Source organism: Terrapene carolina, unplaced genomic scaffold (assembly GCF_002925995.2).
Source record: "Terrapene carolina triunguis isolate 2854851 unplaced genomic scaffold, T_m_triunguis-2.0 Scaffold189, whole genome shotgun sequence".
In the NCBI taxonomy this organism is placed as follows: Eukaryota; Metazoa; Chordata; order Testudines; family Emydidae; genus Terrapene; species Terrapene triunguis.
Genome location: NW_020664540.1, coordinates 11,381,800 through 11,398,412, shown reverse-complemented (window position 1 = coordinate 11,398,412; position 16,613 = coordinate 11,381,800).

The following is a 16,613-nucleotide window of genomic DNA, read 5'->3' as shown; positions in this document are numbered from 1 at the left end:
TGCTACTGGCCTGCTGGGTAAGCCTTGGGAAAGTCTCTGCACCTCTCTGTTTCCTCATCCGTGAAATGGGATAATGATATTTGTCATCTGTATAACGTGCTTTGAGATCAGTGGGGAAAGATGATCCTGTGGTTTGGGAGCTGGGGAAATCTAGGTTCAATTATTTCCTTTGCCACAGACTTCCTCTGTGACCCTGTACGAGTCACTTTGTCTCTCTGTTCCCCATCTGTAAAATGGGGATAAGAGCAATGCCCTATCCCACAGAACTGAAGAGCTAATGTTTCTAAGCTATTTGTGTACTAATGCTAAATACATTGTAAAAGGTTTCGTTCATAGTTTTTCTGATATTGTTGTCAGCTAATGAGCTGCAGAAGAGAACTTATTAGATAACTATGTAGATGGGTTCGTGAAAGGCTCCTGTAGATTTTACATGACATCCATGGGCTGTGCATCCACTCCCTGTTCGGGGAGGCTAGCCCCTTGCTCCGCCCCTTTTGCCTGAGACTCCACCCGTTCCGCCATCACCCCGCCCCTTCTGCCCCCCTCTGCTCTCACTGGCCGGCCCGCCGGCCCACCAGCACCCAAAGCAGCCTCGAACCGTGGCTGGCCTGCCAATGCCCAGAGCACCCTGAGCCTGGGCTGGCTAGCACCTGGAGCAGCCCCGAGCCCCAGCCAGTGCCCAGAGAAGCTCCAAACCCAGGCCAAGCCCTGAGCCTGGGCCGCCCCAAGGAGCTCTGAGCCCCACCACAGCCTGGCCCCAGGTCTGTGGCAGGGAGCATTAGTGGAGGTTTGGGGGGGCTTAGCTTCCCCCAGCCTCCATTATCTGCTGCCCATGTGGACATCCACATGTGGTTTGCTTGGGAAGACCATGTGAAATGGTCCTTTTCCCACACAAGTTTCAGGTAGCTGGTATTATCATGGGTCTGGATGCAAAAATCCAGAAGGTTCATGAAAAAGAAGAAAAGCCATGTACGCGTCTCTCAAATGTCATCCCTGCTGGTTGGATTAGCCTCTGGGTAGTTCTAATGTATGTGGCTGGTGCTTACATGATGAATAACCTACTACACCACTGTCCTTGGCAGCATCACGGGGATCAGTGGTGTAACAAGGCCCCAGAGGGCCTGGTGCAAAAACAGGTTGGGGGGTTAGGGCCCCCTTCCGCCAGTCTGCTCATCCTCCACCCCCAGGGCTGGGGACCAGCTCCCCATCTGCCCACTACCCCTGGAACTGCTGAGCTCAACCACAGCAGAACCCAGGCACCTTCTGCCTGGCCCCACACACTCCCAGCCCATCCCCTGCACTGCCCACCTGGCCTCCAGCAACCTCCACTTACCTAGTCCTCCCGTGCACTTTTCTGGATGATTTCCTTGCTGCTGAAGTAGCAGCCACAGCGTGAGTCCAGGGTGGCGGCAGGGACCAGGGACTGCCGGGGCAACAGGGCCCACAGTGTGGTTAGCCAGGCGCCGTCTCCAGCTGTTCAGTGCCTGCTTTGCAGTTACCAAGGGTGGGGAGCAGCTGGGAGGGGGGTAAGCACTTCCCAGTAGGGGCCCACTGCTGGTTGGGCCTCGGCACGACTACACCACTTGCACCATAGATACCCCTGTGATGGGGAGGTCTAGTAGGGGGGTCTATCATTCTAGATCATGACACCCATGTTGTGTTTCTTCTATCTAATGTCTCACTCACTAACCTACATGCACTGTGGCTTCTGCAAGGGAATTAGGGTTCCCAACTGTCTAATCGCACAAACCCAAACACCCTTGCCCCGTCCCTTCTCCGAGGCCCTGCCCCTCCTGCTCAGTCCATCTCTCCCCCTCCGTCGCTCGCTCTCCCCCACCCTCACTCACTTTCACGGGGCGGGGGCAGGGGCAGGGGGTTGGGATGTAGGAGGGGGTGCAGGTTCTGGGCTGGGTCAAGGGGTTCAGAATGTGGGAGGGGGTTCCGGGCTGATCCTGGGGCAGGGGGTTGGGGTTGGGGTGTGGGCTCTGGGAAGGAGGCTCAGGGCTGGGGCAGGGGGTTGGGGTGCAGGATGAGGTGAAGGGTGTGGGCTATGGTTGGGCAGCGCTTACGTTGGTTGGCCCCGGAAGCGACCGGCATGTCTGGCTCCTAGGCTCAGGGGTGGCCAGGAGGCTCTGGGTGCTGCCTCTGCCTGCAGGCACCAGCCCCGCAGCTCCCATTGGCCGGGAACCACAGCCAGCAGGGGGTTCCGGAGTCGGCGCTCGGGATGGGGCAGCGTGCAGAGACCCCCCTGGCTGCTGCTGTGTCTAGGAGCTGGATATGCTGGTTGCTTCCGGGAGCCGCACAGATCCAGGGCAGGTAGGGAGCCTGCCTTAGCCCAGCTGTGCCGCCGACCGGACTTTTAGCGCCTATTAAAATCTCCCGGATTGGTTTCAGTAGCCACCGGCAGCTCGATTCTGATTCCAGGAGACTCCCAGCCAACCCGGGAGCGTTGGCAACCCTATAGGGAAGCCCCTCACGCCAGTGCAAGAAGCTTGAGCGTGTACGTGCACTCTTTTATAATATGGAGTTCTGATAGATTTGTGCAATACGGGAGATTTTGTTCCCGGCTAAATCTTTTGTAGGATTCCCCTTAAAGACCTTAATGCCACAGAAAAACAGCGAGGTCCAAATTCTGCTCATGGTTACACCAAATCTGGAGAGTAACTCAACCAAAGTCAGTGAATTACACCAGATTTATGCTAGTGTAACTGAAGGCAGAGTTTGATCCCTAGCATTTAGTTATTTTCTGCACCAGCAGTTCCAGCATTTGAAAAATGAGATTCCTTTTTCTCATTTTGGCTTGTGAGGACCCAGAATGTGCCATGGCACAAAAAGCAGAGGTGAAGTTAGCAGCTCTTAAATTATAAGTAACAGCAGTTCAGGTGCTTTATCATAAGCAGACTTTGAACTGACGCCTCACTCCTGTAACACCGTGAGACTGTCCTAGCCTGGGTTCTTAAATGCAGGTGGAAGCTGCTTCCATATTAATGAATATTAGATACAGCGTTTGAACTCCAAGGCTATGTCTACACTCCCCTGGGTGACATATGTTACCCCAACAGAAGCGCTTGTGTGCACAGTGCTATGTTAACGGGAGAGCTTCTTCCACTGACAGAGCTTCTGCCGCTCGCGGAGGTGGCTTTATTATGCTGATGGGAGAGCTCTCTCCCGTCTTCATTGTACGTGCTAGAGTGGCACAGCTGCATTGGTACAGCCACAGCGCTGTATGTATAGACATGACCTTAGGTTCATTACTTAACCTAGAGGCACAACATAATGGTATTTCCTTTTGTCCATGCTTGAAATAACTGCTCTAGGAAATATCCCCATCTCCTGCAAAGGCCTTGGTTCCTGGCTTTATATTAAAGGTTCTTTTAATGGCATACTTGTTAACACCTATTTGATGATTGAGAGGAGCCATTGTATTGTTATATTGCATAAAAACTTGTTAAAAGAATGTTAAGGTTGCAAAGTCAAGTACTCAAAAAGTTAGGAAATGCCAGGATTAAGGTTGCCTGAAACAGTCCTTAATTATATGATCACATACTATTTTTTTCCCCATGGAAACCTGGCCTCATTCAGTGCACGAGATGGATGGTTATCACTGACTGGGTAACTATTCAATATTGTGTTTTATCCTCATTGTTCAATGTGTGGCCTCAGGCCTTATTTACTGCTCACTATTCAAACCCTGCTCTGAATATAGAATTATTAATTTCCTTCTGGGCTTTCCTATAGTGTTCTATACTGTAACATCCGAGTGCTTCACAGCCGTTAATGAATTCATCTTCACAACATCCCTGTGGTGTGAGAGAGTGGTACTATCCCCATTTCTCAGATGAGACACTGAGACACAGATTTTAGGTGACCAATTTGAGATGCCTAAGGCTTGATTTTTCAGAGCCCTTAGCATTATATAGCAGCTCATATGTTCAAAGCACTGCTCTCATTAACTTTGGTGGCAGCTGTGCATGCTCAGCACTTCTGCAAATCATATGCCAAGGTTGCAAGGTGGGCATCCAGAAAATGAGGAACACACAATTAGTGATCACATGTTGAAAGTATGGTTTAAGTCTCTTACCCAGCATCACATAAGAACTTTGTGGCAGCTTCGTTAACTACAGAACCCTAATTCATTCCTGGAGCATCATCCATCCATTGCACCGAATGAGGGAAGGGTCCTCCGGAAAAAATAGTATGTGATTATGTAAAGACAGTATCACAATATATTTGTACAAGGGAGTGAATTAAGATTGCACTGGCAACCTTAATTCTGGCACTTCCTAAGTTTTGAGGGTTTGACTTTTCAATCTTAACGTCCTTTAATTTAGGGTTATTGTGTGATTTCCTATTTAAAAACAAACAACATGAAGAAACAGAATGTCAGTTTCATAGAGTTAAGGCCAAAAGGGACCATCAGATCATCTAATATGACCTCCTGTGTACAACGGGTCATTAGGCTGTACCCAGATACCCTTATATTAAGCCCAAATACTTAAATAGCCCAAATTTCTATCATGTGGAACCATATTGAATACCATCTTGGGTCATCAGCAGGTTTACTCCTTCCCTAGGTTCCGATTCCAAGACCAGAGGAGACCACTGAGGTCATCTAGTCAGATAGAACTTCCCAAAATAACTTCTAGAGAAGATCTTATGAAAAACACCCAACCTTGATTTTTAAAATTGTCAGGAATGCAGAATCCACCTCGACCCTTGATAAATTGTTCCAACAGCTAATTATCTTCACTGAATTTATGCCTTATTTCCCATCTGAGTTTGTTTAGCTCCAACTTCTAGCCATTGGATAATGTTGTACCTTTCTCTGCGAGATTGAAGCACCCATTATCAAATATTTATTCCCTATGTAGAGACTTAGACTGTAATCAAGTCAGCCTTTAATGTTCTTTGTTAAGTTTAATAGTGTGAACTCTTTGAGTCTATCACTATAAGGCAGGTTTTCTAATCCTTTAATCATTCTCATGGCTCTTCCCTGAACCCTCTCCAATTTATCAACGTCCTTCTTGACTTGTGGGCACCAGAACTGGACACAATATTCCAGCAGCAGTTGGACAAGAACCAAATACAGAGGTAAAATAACCTCTCTGCTCCTACTTGAGATTTCCCTGTTTGTGCATCCCAGGATCGCATTAGCTCTTTTGGCTGCAGTGTCACTCTGAGAGCTCATATTTAGCTTATCCACATGACCTCCAAATCTTTTTCAGAGTCACTGCTTCCCAGGGTAGAGTCCCCCATCCTGTCAGTATGACTGACATTCTTTGTTCCTAGTTGCATGCATTTATATTTAGCTGTATTAAAATGTGTATTATTTTCTTGTGCCCAGTTTACCAAGTGAACCAGATTTTTCTATATCAGTGACCTGTCCTCTTGATTATTTACCATTCCCCCAATTTTTGTGTCCTCTGAAAACTTTATCAGTGATGATTTTATGTTTTCTTCCAGGTCATTAATAAAAATGTTAAAATAGCATAGGGTCAAGAACTAATCCCAGAAGGACCCTGCTGGAAACATACCCGTTCAATAACGATTCCCCATTTACATTTACATTTTGGGAACTGTCAGCCAGTTTTAATCCATTTAATGTGTCCCAAGCTATTTTTATATCACTCTAGTTTTTTATTCAAAATCTCATGTGGTATCAGGTTTAAATGCCTTACAGAAGTCTAAGTATACTACATCAACTTTATTACCTTTATCAACCAAACCTGTAATCTCATTTTTAAAAAATCAAGTTAGTTTGACAGGATCTATTTTCCATAAACCCATGTTGATTTGTATTAATTACATTACCCTCCTTTATTACTTTATTAATCAAGTCCTGTATCAGCTACTATCTTGCCTAGGATTGATGTCAGGCTCACAGGCCTATGAATGGGACATCCCATTTACTCTTTTTAAAAATTGGCACAACATTATATTAACTTTTTTCCACTCTTCTGGAACTTCCCTAGTGCTCCAAGATTTATTGAAAATCAACATTAATGGTCCAAGAAGCTCCTCGGCCAGCTCTTTAAAAACTCTTAGATTCAAATTATCTGGACCTGCTGATTTAAAAATGTCTAACTTTGATAGCTTCCATTTAACATCCTCCTGTGATACTAATGGAATGGAATGAATGTTATCATCACTGTATGATCAGACTACATCATGTGTTTTCCCCAAATACAGACCAGAAATATTTATTGAACACTTTTGCCTTTTCTACATTTTTATTGATAATTCTACCATTTCCATCTAGTAATGGACTTATGCCACTATCCGGATTATTTTTTTGTTCCTAATATATTTAAGATCTCCTTCTTATCCTTAACTCTGCTGGCCATAGAGTTCTCCGTATGTCCCTTTGCTTCCCTTATCAATTTTCTACAATTTCTAGCTTCTGATTTATATTCTTTACTATCAAATTCTCTTTTCTTCCATTTGTTACATTTAAAAAAAAATTATAGCTGCCTTCACTTCCCCTCTAAACCAGGATTTTTTTTAACCAGCAGGACTTCTTCCTCAGTTGTTGGATTATGGCTTTTGGGGCATCTAGTAAGGAATTCTTACATGATTCCCAATTATCATTCACATTTTTCTGATTAAATTCTTCCTCCCAGCTGATTTGCCTCATCATTGTTGTCCACTTTGTGAAATTGACCCTACTGAAGCACCAAGTATATATATTGCTGGTCTGGACTTTATTTTGCTTGCACATGATAAATGTGATCAAGTCAGGGCAATTTGTACCTACACTACCATTAATGTTTAGTTCTGTGATTATTAATTAGTTCCTCTTAATCAGTTAGGACAAGATCTAATAAAGAATTCCCCCGTGTTGACGGCAACACTTTTTTGAGTTAGGAAATTGTCATATATAATAGTTACAAATTCCAAGGGTGTTTTAGTGCTGGCAGCATGAGACCTCCCGCATATGTCACTCAAATTGAAGTCTCCTGTGATCATGCAACTTCTTTTCCCTACACATTATAGATAGGTGCATAGGAGAGCAGTCATGCTGCTCCCTAGTGTGATCTGGTGGTCTGTAGCAGACACCTTACCCCATCTTTAGATCTACAGCACAGACCTCTGCAGCTCGACCTAATCAAATAACTGGTAGTAGTATACTGTTATCCTCTATGTGGACCAGCCACTAGAGGGGGCTGAGACATAAACTTTGCCAGCGATTGTCACAGCTAGTTGCTGACAACAGAGGAATGTAGAAACTCCAGTCTCCTGGGTTCAATACCAGGTTTTGGAGGGGAGTAGCCTTTAGTGGATATGCCTTTCTGCCCCTATGACACCTGCGTGGTCCCCTCTGCTTTTATCCCAATCTCCTTAAGTCCACCCCACCCAGCACCTGTCCCACTCTGCTCTTATCTGCCGCCCCTCCCCTTCTCCATCTCCTTGCTCCTGCCCCCTCCTCGTCCACCCGCTCCCTCATTTCTCACCCATCTGCATTATATCAGGCATTTTCTCCTTCCCCTCCTTGCTGCCTGGGCACCAGCAGGGCGATCATTGAAAGCACAGGAAAGACAGTCTCATTGCCCTCAGTTCCTGTACCCAGTGCCCCAGCAGCTGTCTGGTTGCCGAGAGGAGGGAGAGTCCTGCACAGACCTTGGAGTCTTGGGTTGGAGCATGCTTAATCACTCTGAGGTGGTGCATAGGGGTTGAAGTACACTTGGTGCAACTGGTATCTTCAGGGAATGTAGCTGCCAAACTCCAAATTGAGTGGGTTTTTTATTTGGTTGTTTTTTTGGAAGCTTTTAACTTGCACAAGTTTTCATGTGGGGAGAGCAAAAGGCGCATCTCTGACAGCAGGGGACCTTCCACACCAAATTCCAAGTCCCTGCTTCAAAAGATGGAGGCTCTAGAGCGTCCCAACAAAATGTTATGAGAGTGTTAACATGGGCAAAACCAGGTATTTTTCTCTATCCTCACCCTCAGAAGCAGCTGCGCTGTTTTAGCTGAAACTTTCCAAAAAGAGTCTGAGAGGGATACCTGGCATGGAACATTTCAGCCCCAACAATTAAAGTTTGATGAAGTTATAAGCAACTGAGAACAGGGTCTTCCAGGGGAAAGTCTCAGGCAACCTTGACTATAGGCAGAGATGGCATCACTGCCTATATTTCTAGAAATGTACTCCCCCAGTGCTCTTGAGACAATGCTGCCAAGCCTGCAGCTGAAGGGGACCCTAAGGTCATAGGACTCCTATTCTCGCATGGGACAGTTTGCAGTGTTAGTGGGAAGTTTTGCTTCTTATACTTCAGAGTGCATGGTTTATAGGCTATGGGATGCTTTGTGCTAAGACCTCGGTAGGGTTGATAAGAAGTCTCCCACATCATCCTCATGCTAAATAGAAAAACTTTACACACTGTTCTTAACATTCTCCTTAAGCACATACACCAGATTTGGATACATTTCCTACTCCATATGATCCTGGCCATGAACCTTAATATGACAGGATGGCTTAGGGGAGAAGCAGGGCCGGCTCCAGGCACCAGCCCACCAAGCTTGTGCTTGGGGCGGCACCTGGAGGGGGGCGGCGCGGTGCTCGGCTCCAGCCGCCGGGGAGAGTGGAGCCGCAGTGGGCTCGCCGCCCTCCCCCAGCGCTCCGGCTGCCGGGGAGAGCGGAGCCACAGCGGGCTTGCCGCCCTCTCCTGGCGCTCTGGCCGCCGGGGAGAGCGGAGCCCCGGCTGGGCTCTCCGCCCTCCTCCCGAGGCTCCGGCCGCCAGCAGAGCCGCGGTGGGCTCGCCTCGCTCCCCCGGGCCCTCCGGCCGGTGGGGGGGGGCGGCCCGCGGCCGGCCGGGGCGCCCCCCCCCGGCGGGCGGGGGGGGGGGGGGGGGGGCGGCGGGAGGCTTTTTTGCCTGGGGCGGCAAAAAAGCCGGAGCCAGCCCTGGGGAGAAGGTAGAAGAAATAATCATTGGCCTTGCAGCAAGGGACGGTGTCAAATATAATGGCTTTGATGGAGGACTCAGATTTTATTGAATTGACTCTGGAGCTCCAGGACTTTCCAAGCAGGTAACAGACAAAACAGTAAGCCTGGAGAAGCTTTACAATCCAAGGCACTGAACCAGCAATTGTAGGATCAGGGTTTTAAACTCAACCAGAACACAGCACAAATATGGTGAGCAAATGTAGAGGAGGGTCTGGCAAAGACAGCAGTGAGTGAACACAAGTAGATAAACTGAAATTTAACAAAGACAAATGTCAGGTGCTACACTTAGGGAAGAAAAACAAAATGCACAGTTATAGAATGGGGGAAAACTGGCTTGGCAGCAGCACTGCTGAGAAGGATCTGGAAGTTGTGGTGGATCACAACCGCAACATGATTCAGCAATGCGATGCTGTTGCAAAACAAGCAAATGCAGTTTTGGGTTGCGTTAACAGAGGCGTAGCATGCAAGTCACGGGAGGTGATAATACCGCTCTACTCGGCGCTGGTTAGGCCTCAGCTGGAGCACTGTGTCCAATTTTGGTCAGAATGTATAGAAAGGATGTGGAGAAACTGGAAAGGATCCAGAGGCAGCAACAAAAATGATCAAAGGGATGGAATGCAGCCATATGAGCAAAGGCTGAAGGAACTGGGTATGTTTAGTTTGAAAAAAAGGAGATTGAGGGGGGACATGACAGCGGTCTTCAAAGGCTGCCATAAAAAAGATGGAGAAAAGTTGTTCTCTTTTGCCATAGACAGCAGGACAAGAGGCAATGGGTTCAAACTACAGCACAGCAGATTTAGATTAAATCTCAGGAAAAACTTCCTAACTGGAAGAACAGTAGGACAATGGCACAGAGGCCTCGGGAAGTTGTGGATTCTCCTTCACTGGATGTTTTCAAAAGGAGGCTGGAGCCATCTGTCTTGGATGGTTTAGACACAACAAATCCTACATTGTGACAGGGGGTTAGAGTAGATGACCCTTGCGGTCCCTTCTAACCCTATGATTCTAGGGGAGAATGATTCTTGAGGGAATGTAACTGTCGTCCCTGGATGAAACTCACACCCTGTGCGGAGTATCAGCACAAGGCTAATGTACCACTTAAATCCTACTTCACCCTATTTTGGGGGCTTAAGTGCTGATTCTTTGAACAGGAATGAATTTCACCCATAAAGCGCAGATCAGAAGAATTGGGGATCTTTTGAAAATAATTGCATTTATCTGTCTATCATAATATTAAATTTGGTGGGCCAGATCCTCAGCTGCTGTAAACTGGCATTGCACCATTGAATCTGGTAAGAAAGAACAATGAGGAGCCCTTGTGGCTCCTTAGAGACTAACAAATTTATTTGGGCATAAGCTTTCATGGGCTAAAACCCACTTCATCAGATGCATGGAGTAGAAAATACAGTAGGCAGGTATAAATACACAGCCCATGAAAAGATGGGAGTTGCCTTACCAAGTGGGGGTCAGTGCTAACGAGCCAATTCAATTAAGGTGGAAGTGGGCTAGTCTCAACAGTTGATAAGAAGGTGTGAATACCAAGGGAGGGGAAAAAATCACTTTTGTAGTGCTAATGAGGCCAATGTAATCAAGGTGGCACATTTCAAACAGTTGACAAGAAGGTGTGAGTATCAGCAGGGGGAAATTAGTTTTTGTAGTGGGTTTTAGCCCACGAAAGCTTATGCCCAAATAAATTTGTTAGTCTCTAAGGGTATGTCTACACTACCCGCCGGATCGGCGGGTAGCGATCGACCTATCAGGGATCGATTTATCGTGTGTAGTGTAGACGCGATAAATCGATCCCCAATCACTCTCCCGTCGACTGCTGAACTCCAGCTCGGTGAGAGGCGGAAGCAAAGTCGATGGGGGAGCCGCGGCTGTTGATCCCGCGCCGCGAGGACGCAAAGTAAGTGATTCTAAGTCGATCTAAGATACATCGACTTCAGCTACGCTATTCTCGTAGCTGAAATTGTATATCTTAGATCAATTCCCTCCCACCCACACCCCCCCCCCAGTGTAGATCAGGCCTAAGTTGCCACAAGGACTCCTCATTGTTTTTGCTGATACAGACTAACATACCTACCACTCTGAAACCTGGTAAGAAAGAGTGGCTGATTATACTGTGATAAATTCTTACTCATGTGAATTGTCCCACTGGCTTCAATGGAACTACTCACATGAGTAAAGCAAGCAGGGTTTGGCCTCTTGAGGATTATGGGGATTTTAGGTATCTATTTCCAATAATCTTGCTTTGTTCATTAGATCAGTGGCTTTCAACCTTTCCAGACAACTGTACCCCTCTCAGGAGTCTGATTTATCTTGTGTAGCCCCAAGTTTCGCCTCTGTCATAACTATTAAGGGAAGGGTAACAGCTCTCTGTGTACAGAGACTCCAAATCCTTTTACCTGTAAAGGGTTAAGAAGCTCAGGTAACCTGGCTGACACCTGACCCCCAAGGACCAATAAGGAGACAAGATACTTTCAAATCTTGGGGGGGGGAAAGGCTTTTGTGTGTGCTCTTTGTTTTAAGGGGTGGTTCGCTCTTGGGACTGAGAGGGACCAGACATCAATCCAGGTTCTCCCCATCTTTCTAAACAAGTCTCTCCTATTTCAAACTAGTAAGTAAAAGACAGGCAAGGCGTCTTAGATTTACTTTGTTTTCTCAACTTGTAAATGTACCTTTTTACCAGAGTGTGTATCTTTGTTTGCTGTACTTTGAACCTAAGACAGAGGGGGGTCCTCTGAGCTCTTTAAGTTTGATTACCCTGTAAAGTTATTCTCCATACTGATTTTACAGAGATGTTTTTTACCTTTTTCTTTAATTAAAAGCCTTCTTTTTTAAGAACCAGATTGATTTCTCCTTGTTTTAAGATCCAAGGGGGTTTGGATCTGTATTCACCAGGAGTTGGTGAAAGGAGGGTGGGAGGAAGGAGGGGGGATGGTTAATTTCTCCTTGTTTTAAGATCCAAGGGGGTTTGGATCTGTGTTCACCAGGGAATTGGTGAAAGGTTTCTCAAGGCTTCCCAGGGAGGGAATTCTTGTGATGGTGGCAGCGGACCAAAGCTAAGCTGGTAGATAAGCTTAGAAGTTTTCATGCAGGCCCCTACATTTGAACCCTAAAGTTCAAAGTGGGGATCCAGCCTTGACAGCCTCACTTAAAAACTACTTGTTTACATAAAAATACAAGTGTCACAGCACGCTTACAGAAAAATTGCTTACTTTCTTATTTTTACCATATCATTATAAAGTAAATCAATTGGAATATAAATATTGTATTTACATTTCAGTGTATGGTACTGTATATAGAGCTGTATAAACAAGTCACCATCTGTAGGAAATTTTAGTTTGTACTGACTTCGTTCGTGCTTTTTATGTAGCCTGTTGTAAAACCAGGCAAATATCTAGATGAATTGATGTACCTGCTGGAAGACCATTGCATACGCCCAGGGGTACGTGTACCCCTGGTTGAGAATCACTAGATCTTATTTGTTGCAGCTGGAAATGGTCAGTTCTTTTGCCATCAAAGACCATGATCCTGCAACCTGATCTATGTGGGCACATGCTTAAGCCCATATGGAGTGCCACTGAAGTCAACGGGGCTCTGTCTGTGTAGATCAGACATCAGGATCGGGCCCTAAATTATTTAACTAAGGCATGCAGAAAACTAAGTTACACATGGCTACGGAAATCAGGTGTAAAAATGTAAGGCCTGATTTTCAAAAATGTTGAGTTTTGAAAACTCCAGCTGAGCCAATGAGAAATGTGACAGCTCAGCGCCTCTGAAAATCAGGCCCATAATTGAGATACATGTAAAGAGCTGCACACAAGAAGTCATTTGTAGTACACAACAAGTAGACCATGAAGCAGATTTTATGAAGTTGCAAAATTATGGAAAATAAAATTTGCCTCTAGAGAAATGAGGTTAACTTATTTCATGTTGTAGGAGGAGGTTTAAATTGGTTATGGAAATATCACAAAACATATATAACAAACTAGGCCCCAATCCCGCAAACACTGATGCGTGCTCTTAGTTTTACACATACGAGTAGTCCCATTGAGGCCAATGAAGCTGCACACACATGTAAAGCTAAGCACATGCATAACCGTTTGCAGGATTGGGACCCAAGATCAAAGACAACTTCTTGTGGGTGGGGTCAGAATGATGCTTGTTGAGACATTTCAACCACACTCATTTGTTCAGTCAATCGGTTGCTTTTGGATCAGGGACAACTTGCAGCATGTCAAAATAGTTCAGTCAGTCACATGTGTTATCTGAGCTGCAAAACTGATGCTTATTGAAACAAATTAAACTCAAAGATAATCTCTTTAGTTCTTTTAAAACAGTATTTTCAGTATCAGTACCACATAATGTTAAATGTCTTGTTTAAATAAGCAATGTTTATTTATATTGTTACAATTGTTCACTAGTAGGTGCTTTTATTATATAAGGATACGGTTAACAATTAAGAATGGGCTGGCTAGTTAACTTTTGCTACTTAAATTCTTGTACCAGTCCAATGATGACAATATTGAAGCTTTGTTGAATGCGTCTATATGTAAGGTCATTAAATGGATGCTGACTATTACACAAGTACAGCAGTTGAGTGCTTTCTGTATTAACGTTATCACCTGATGGGCAAAAGAAAAGGTTTAACTAAAGCTTTGGACTAATTGAATAGCATTTCAGTATTTTCTTATGTAAAACTGGTTCTGGTCCATTGTTTTTGTTTATTTGCAATAATTGTGCTCATTCAACTTTGTAATGACACTGCCATGGGTGAACAGAATTTGCTTTAAGTATTACTCTTCCCTTTCTAGCTCCTGCCTCTTCTAAACTGTGTCTTTCATGAGTAAATCTGCAATAGACCCTGATAGAAAGAACTAAGTACATAGCCATTTTTGGAGATGTGTTCTCAAGCTGTGTTTTAAATTACTTTACAAATTCCTGTTTACTTTCTTTTTGCCTTGGATATTTCCTAATATGCTGAGAGAAAAGTATGAAGGTGCTTTATTGTAACAGGAGAAATAAAAGGAATACCCTCCTGTTAAACACAGAACGCATTTCATAGCATTCAAACTGTACACAACCAGAAATATGTACTTTGCTTACCTACCACTAGAGTATGCTCTAGTGCCACATCCAGAATTTTTACCAATGCGTACAGCACGAGGACATATCTGGAAAGGTTTTCAGTTGTCTTTGTGCTTTTAATTTGAGTATTCTTTTTAGTAGAAATGGATTCATGTTCCAAAGTTCAAATCTAAACTTCCCTAAAATCCAGGGGGCTGGTTTGAGTTGTTCAGGAACACTGAGATGAGTTCAAGGGTATTCAGATGAAATATTTTGGTTCAGGAACATCATTTGTGCCCAAACAAAATGCATTGGTAAAAATTGCATAGCTTATAGCATTGGTCAAAATGAAAATAGAGGGTTCAGTGCTGCAGATCTTGCTCTGGTAAAACTCCTATTGACCTCAGCGGGTGTGATGTCTGAGAAAGATCAGGCCCAAAGTCAAACATCATTGATCACCACATTTCGGTTTTCTGAATCAAAATGTAAACCCACTCTCCAAACTGCATGTGCTGACAGTGAAGATATGTTTGTAATCCTGGCCTTGAAAATGTAGTATTTATTCAGTAAGATAAAGGCTTCTACGAGCCTGCCCTCCAATGCTGGATCAACCTACGTTGTTACTGGTGCTCTAAAAGCTGTAGCTTTTGCATGACAAATATAACTTATAGGACAATTAAAGAACAGTTTGTCCTTACCATATCCTACAGTAGGGGTTCTCAACATTTTTCTTTCTGAGCCTCCCCAACATACTATGAAACTCCACAGCCCTCCTGTGCCACAAGAACTGGTTTTCTGCATATAAAAGCCAGGGCCGGTGTTATGGGGTAGCAAGCAGGGCAGTTGCCTGGGGCCTCATCCCACAGGGACCCCCATGAAGCTACATGGCTCAGGCTTCGGCTTCAGTCCCAGGTGGCAGGGCTCAGGGTCTGGGCTTCAATGCCATGCAGCAGGGCTTTGGCTTTCTGCCCTGGGCCCCAGTGAGTCTAATGCCAGCCCTGCTTGGCGGCCCCCCTGAAACCTGCTCATGGGCCCCCCCCCAGGGGGCCTCAGACCCCTGGTTGAGAACTACTGTACACTTAGGTATTGATGGTGTGGTAGTAATGTAATCACTCATGATTAACATTGTCAGTTGATGCCTTTTCCAAATTAAATACAAAGAAACAAAAATGCTGCCGTGAAAAACACTTCAGCAAAAGAGCCTCATCCTCACCTGAGGGGAGAGATAGCTCAGTGTTTTGAGCATTGGCCAACTAAACCCAGGGTTGTGAGTTCAATCCTTGAGGGAGCCATTTAGGGATCTGGGGCAAAAATCTGTTTGGGGATTGGTCCTGCCTTGAGCAGGGTGTTGGACTAGATGACCTCCTGAGGTCCCTTCCAACCCTGATATTCTATGATACATAAGCAAACTGACCATTCACTTTGCTGCTAACATTACATTACAATGTGTGCAAGAACAATGATTGTTCTCATTACCAAAGTGACAATGGTTGGCTGAGGACTGCAACCTATTTTTTCTTTCTCCCCAATGAGCCTCATCCAGTAACATCTGAAACAGGCCAAGGAGTTCAGTATGTTGACGCTCACTTGGTGACCAAGGAGCCAAAGAGTAGTAACACTTGTGGAGGGAAGGCAGCCATTTGGTCCCTTCATCTTACTCAGCCAGTGTTTATATCCTGAAATACCGGTTCCTTCTAACAACCTAACTTCTGTTTGAATACGGTAGAGCGGCAGCTTCTTTTGCTGTCTCTTCACAGAAATATCTCCTAAATTCCCTGAATACCTTTCTTCATTTCAATTCATGTCCTCTTGTTTCTGAGCTGGTTATGCTCTAAAATGATCTTGCAGTATCCACCTTCTTTGTGCCCCTCAGAATTTGATATACAGTATTTCAATCATGTCAATCCTTAATCTCCTTTTTTAATGAATGCAAACCTAATTTTCCCAACGTCTCCACTTAGATATAATCCATAAGACTGTTTATCATCCTCGTTACCCTCTTCTATACCTTTTATATTTGTATTCAAAAGCCCTTCTTTAATCTGCCTCTATACTCCAGGTATGGCCTCACTAGTCTTTTGTACGATCCCATAATGATTTCTGCAGATGTGTTTTGTTCTTCTATCGATACCTCTCAGTATTCTATTTACTTTCCCTAACAACTACCACACAGTGAGCTGGTGTTTTTAATATTCTGTACACTGTAACCTGCAATCCTTTCCTTGATCAGCATTTTACAACGTATACCCATTCAGGGCATAAATCCTTATTATTTGTATAGCACTTTAACTGTTCAGTGGGTAAGATGCTCAAAACAAAAACCACATAACAGAATCTTTGCTCTAAGGCCCTGATTGCCCACCTCCTAATAGTAGTGCAACATCATTGATTTTACTCCTGATTTACACAGGTGTATGTCAGATGTGAGGAGCCTACCTTGTCAGTCTAAGGTCATGAACTGTACGTATAACAACTGGAGTAGCAGGGGGCAGTAAGACTGGTAAACTTCAAGGAGCAGGTGTTTCCAAAAGAGATTTGAAGGACAAAGTTATGGGGATACCCTTAGTGTATGTTATTTGGGAGTATGTTCCAATATTAAGAGGCA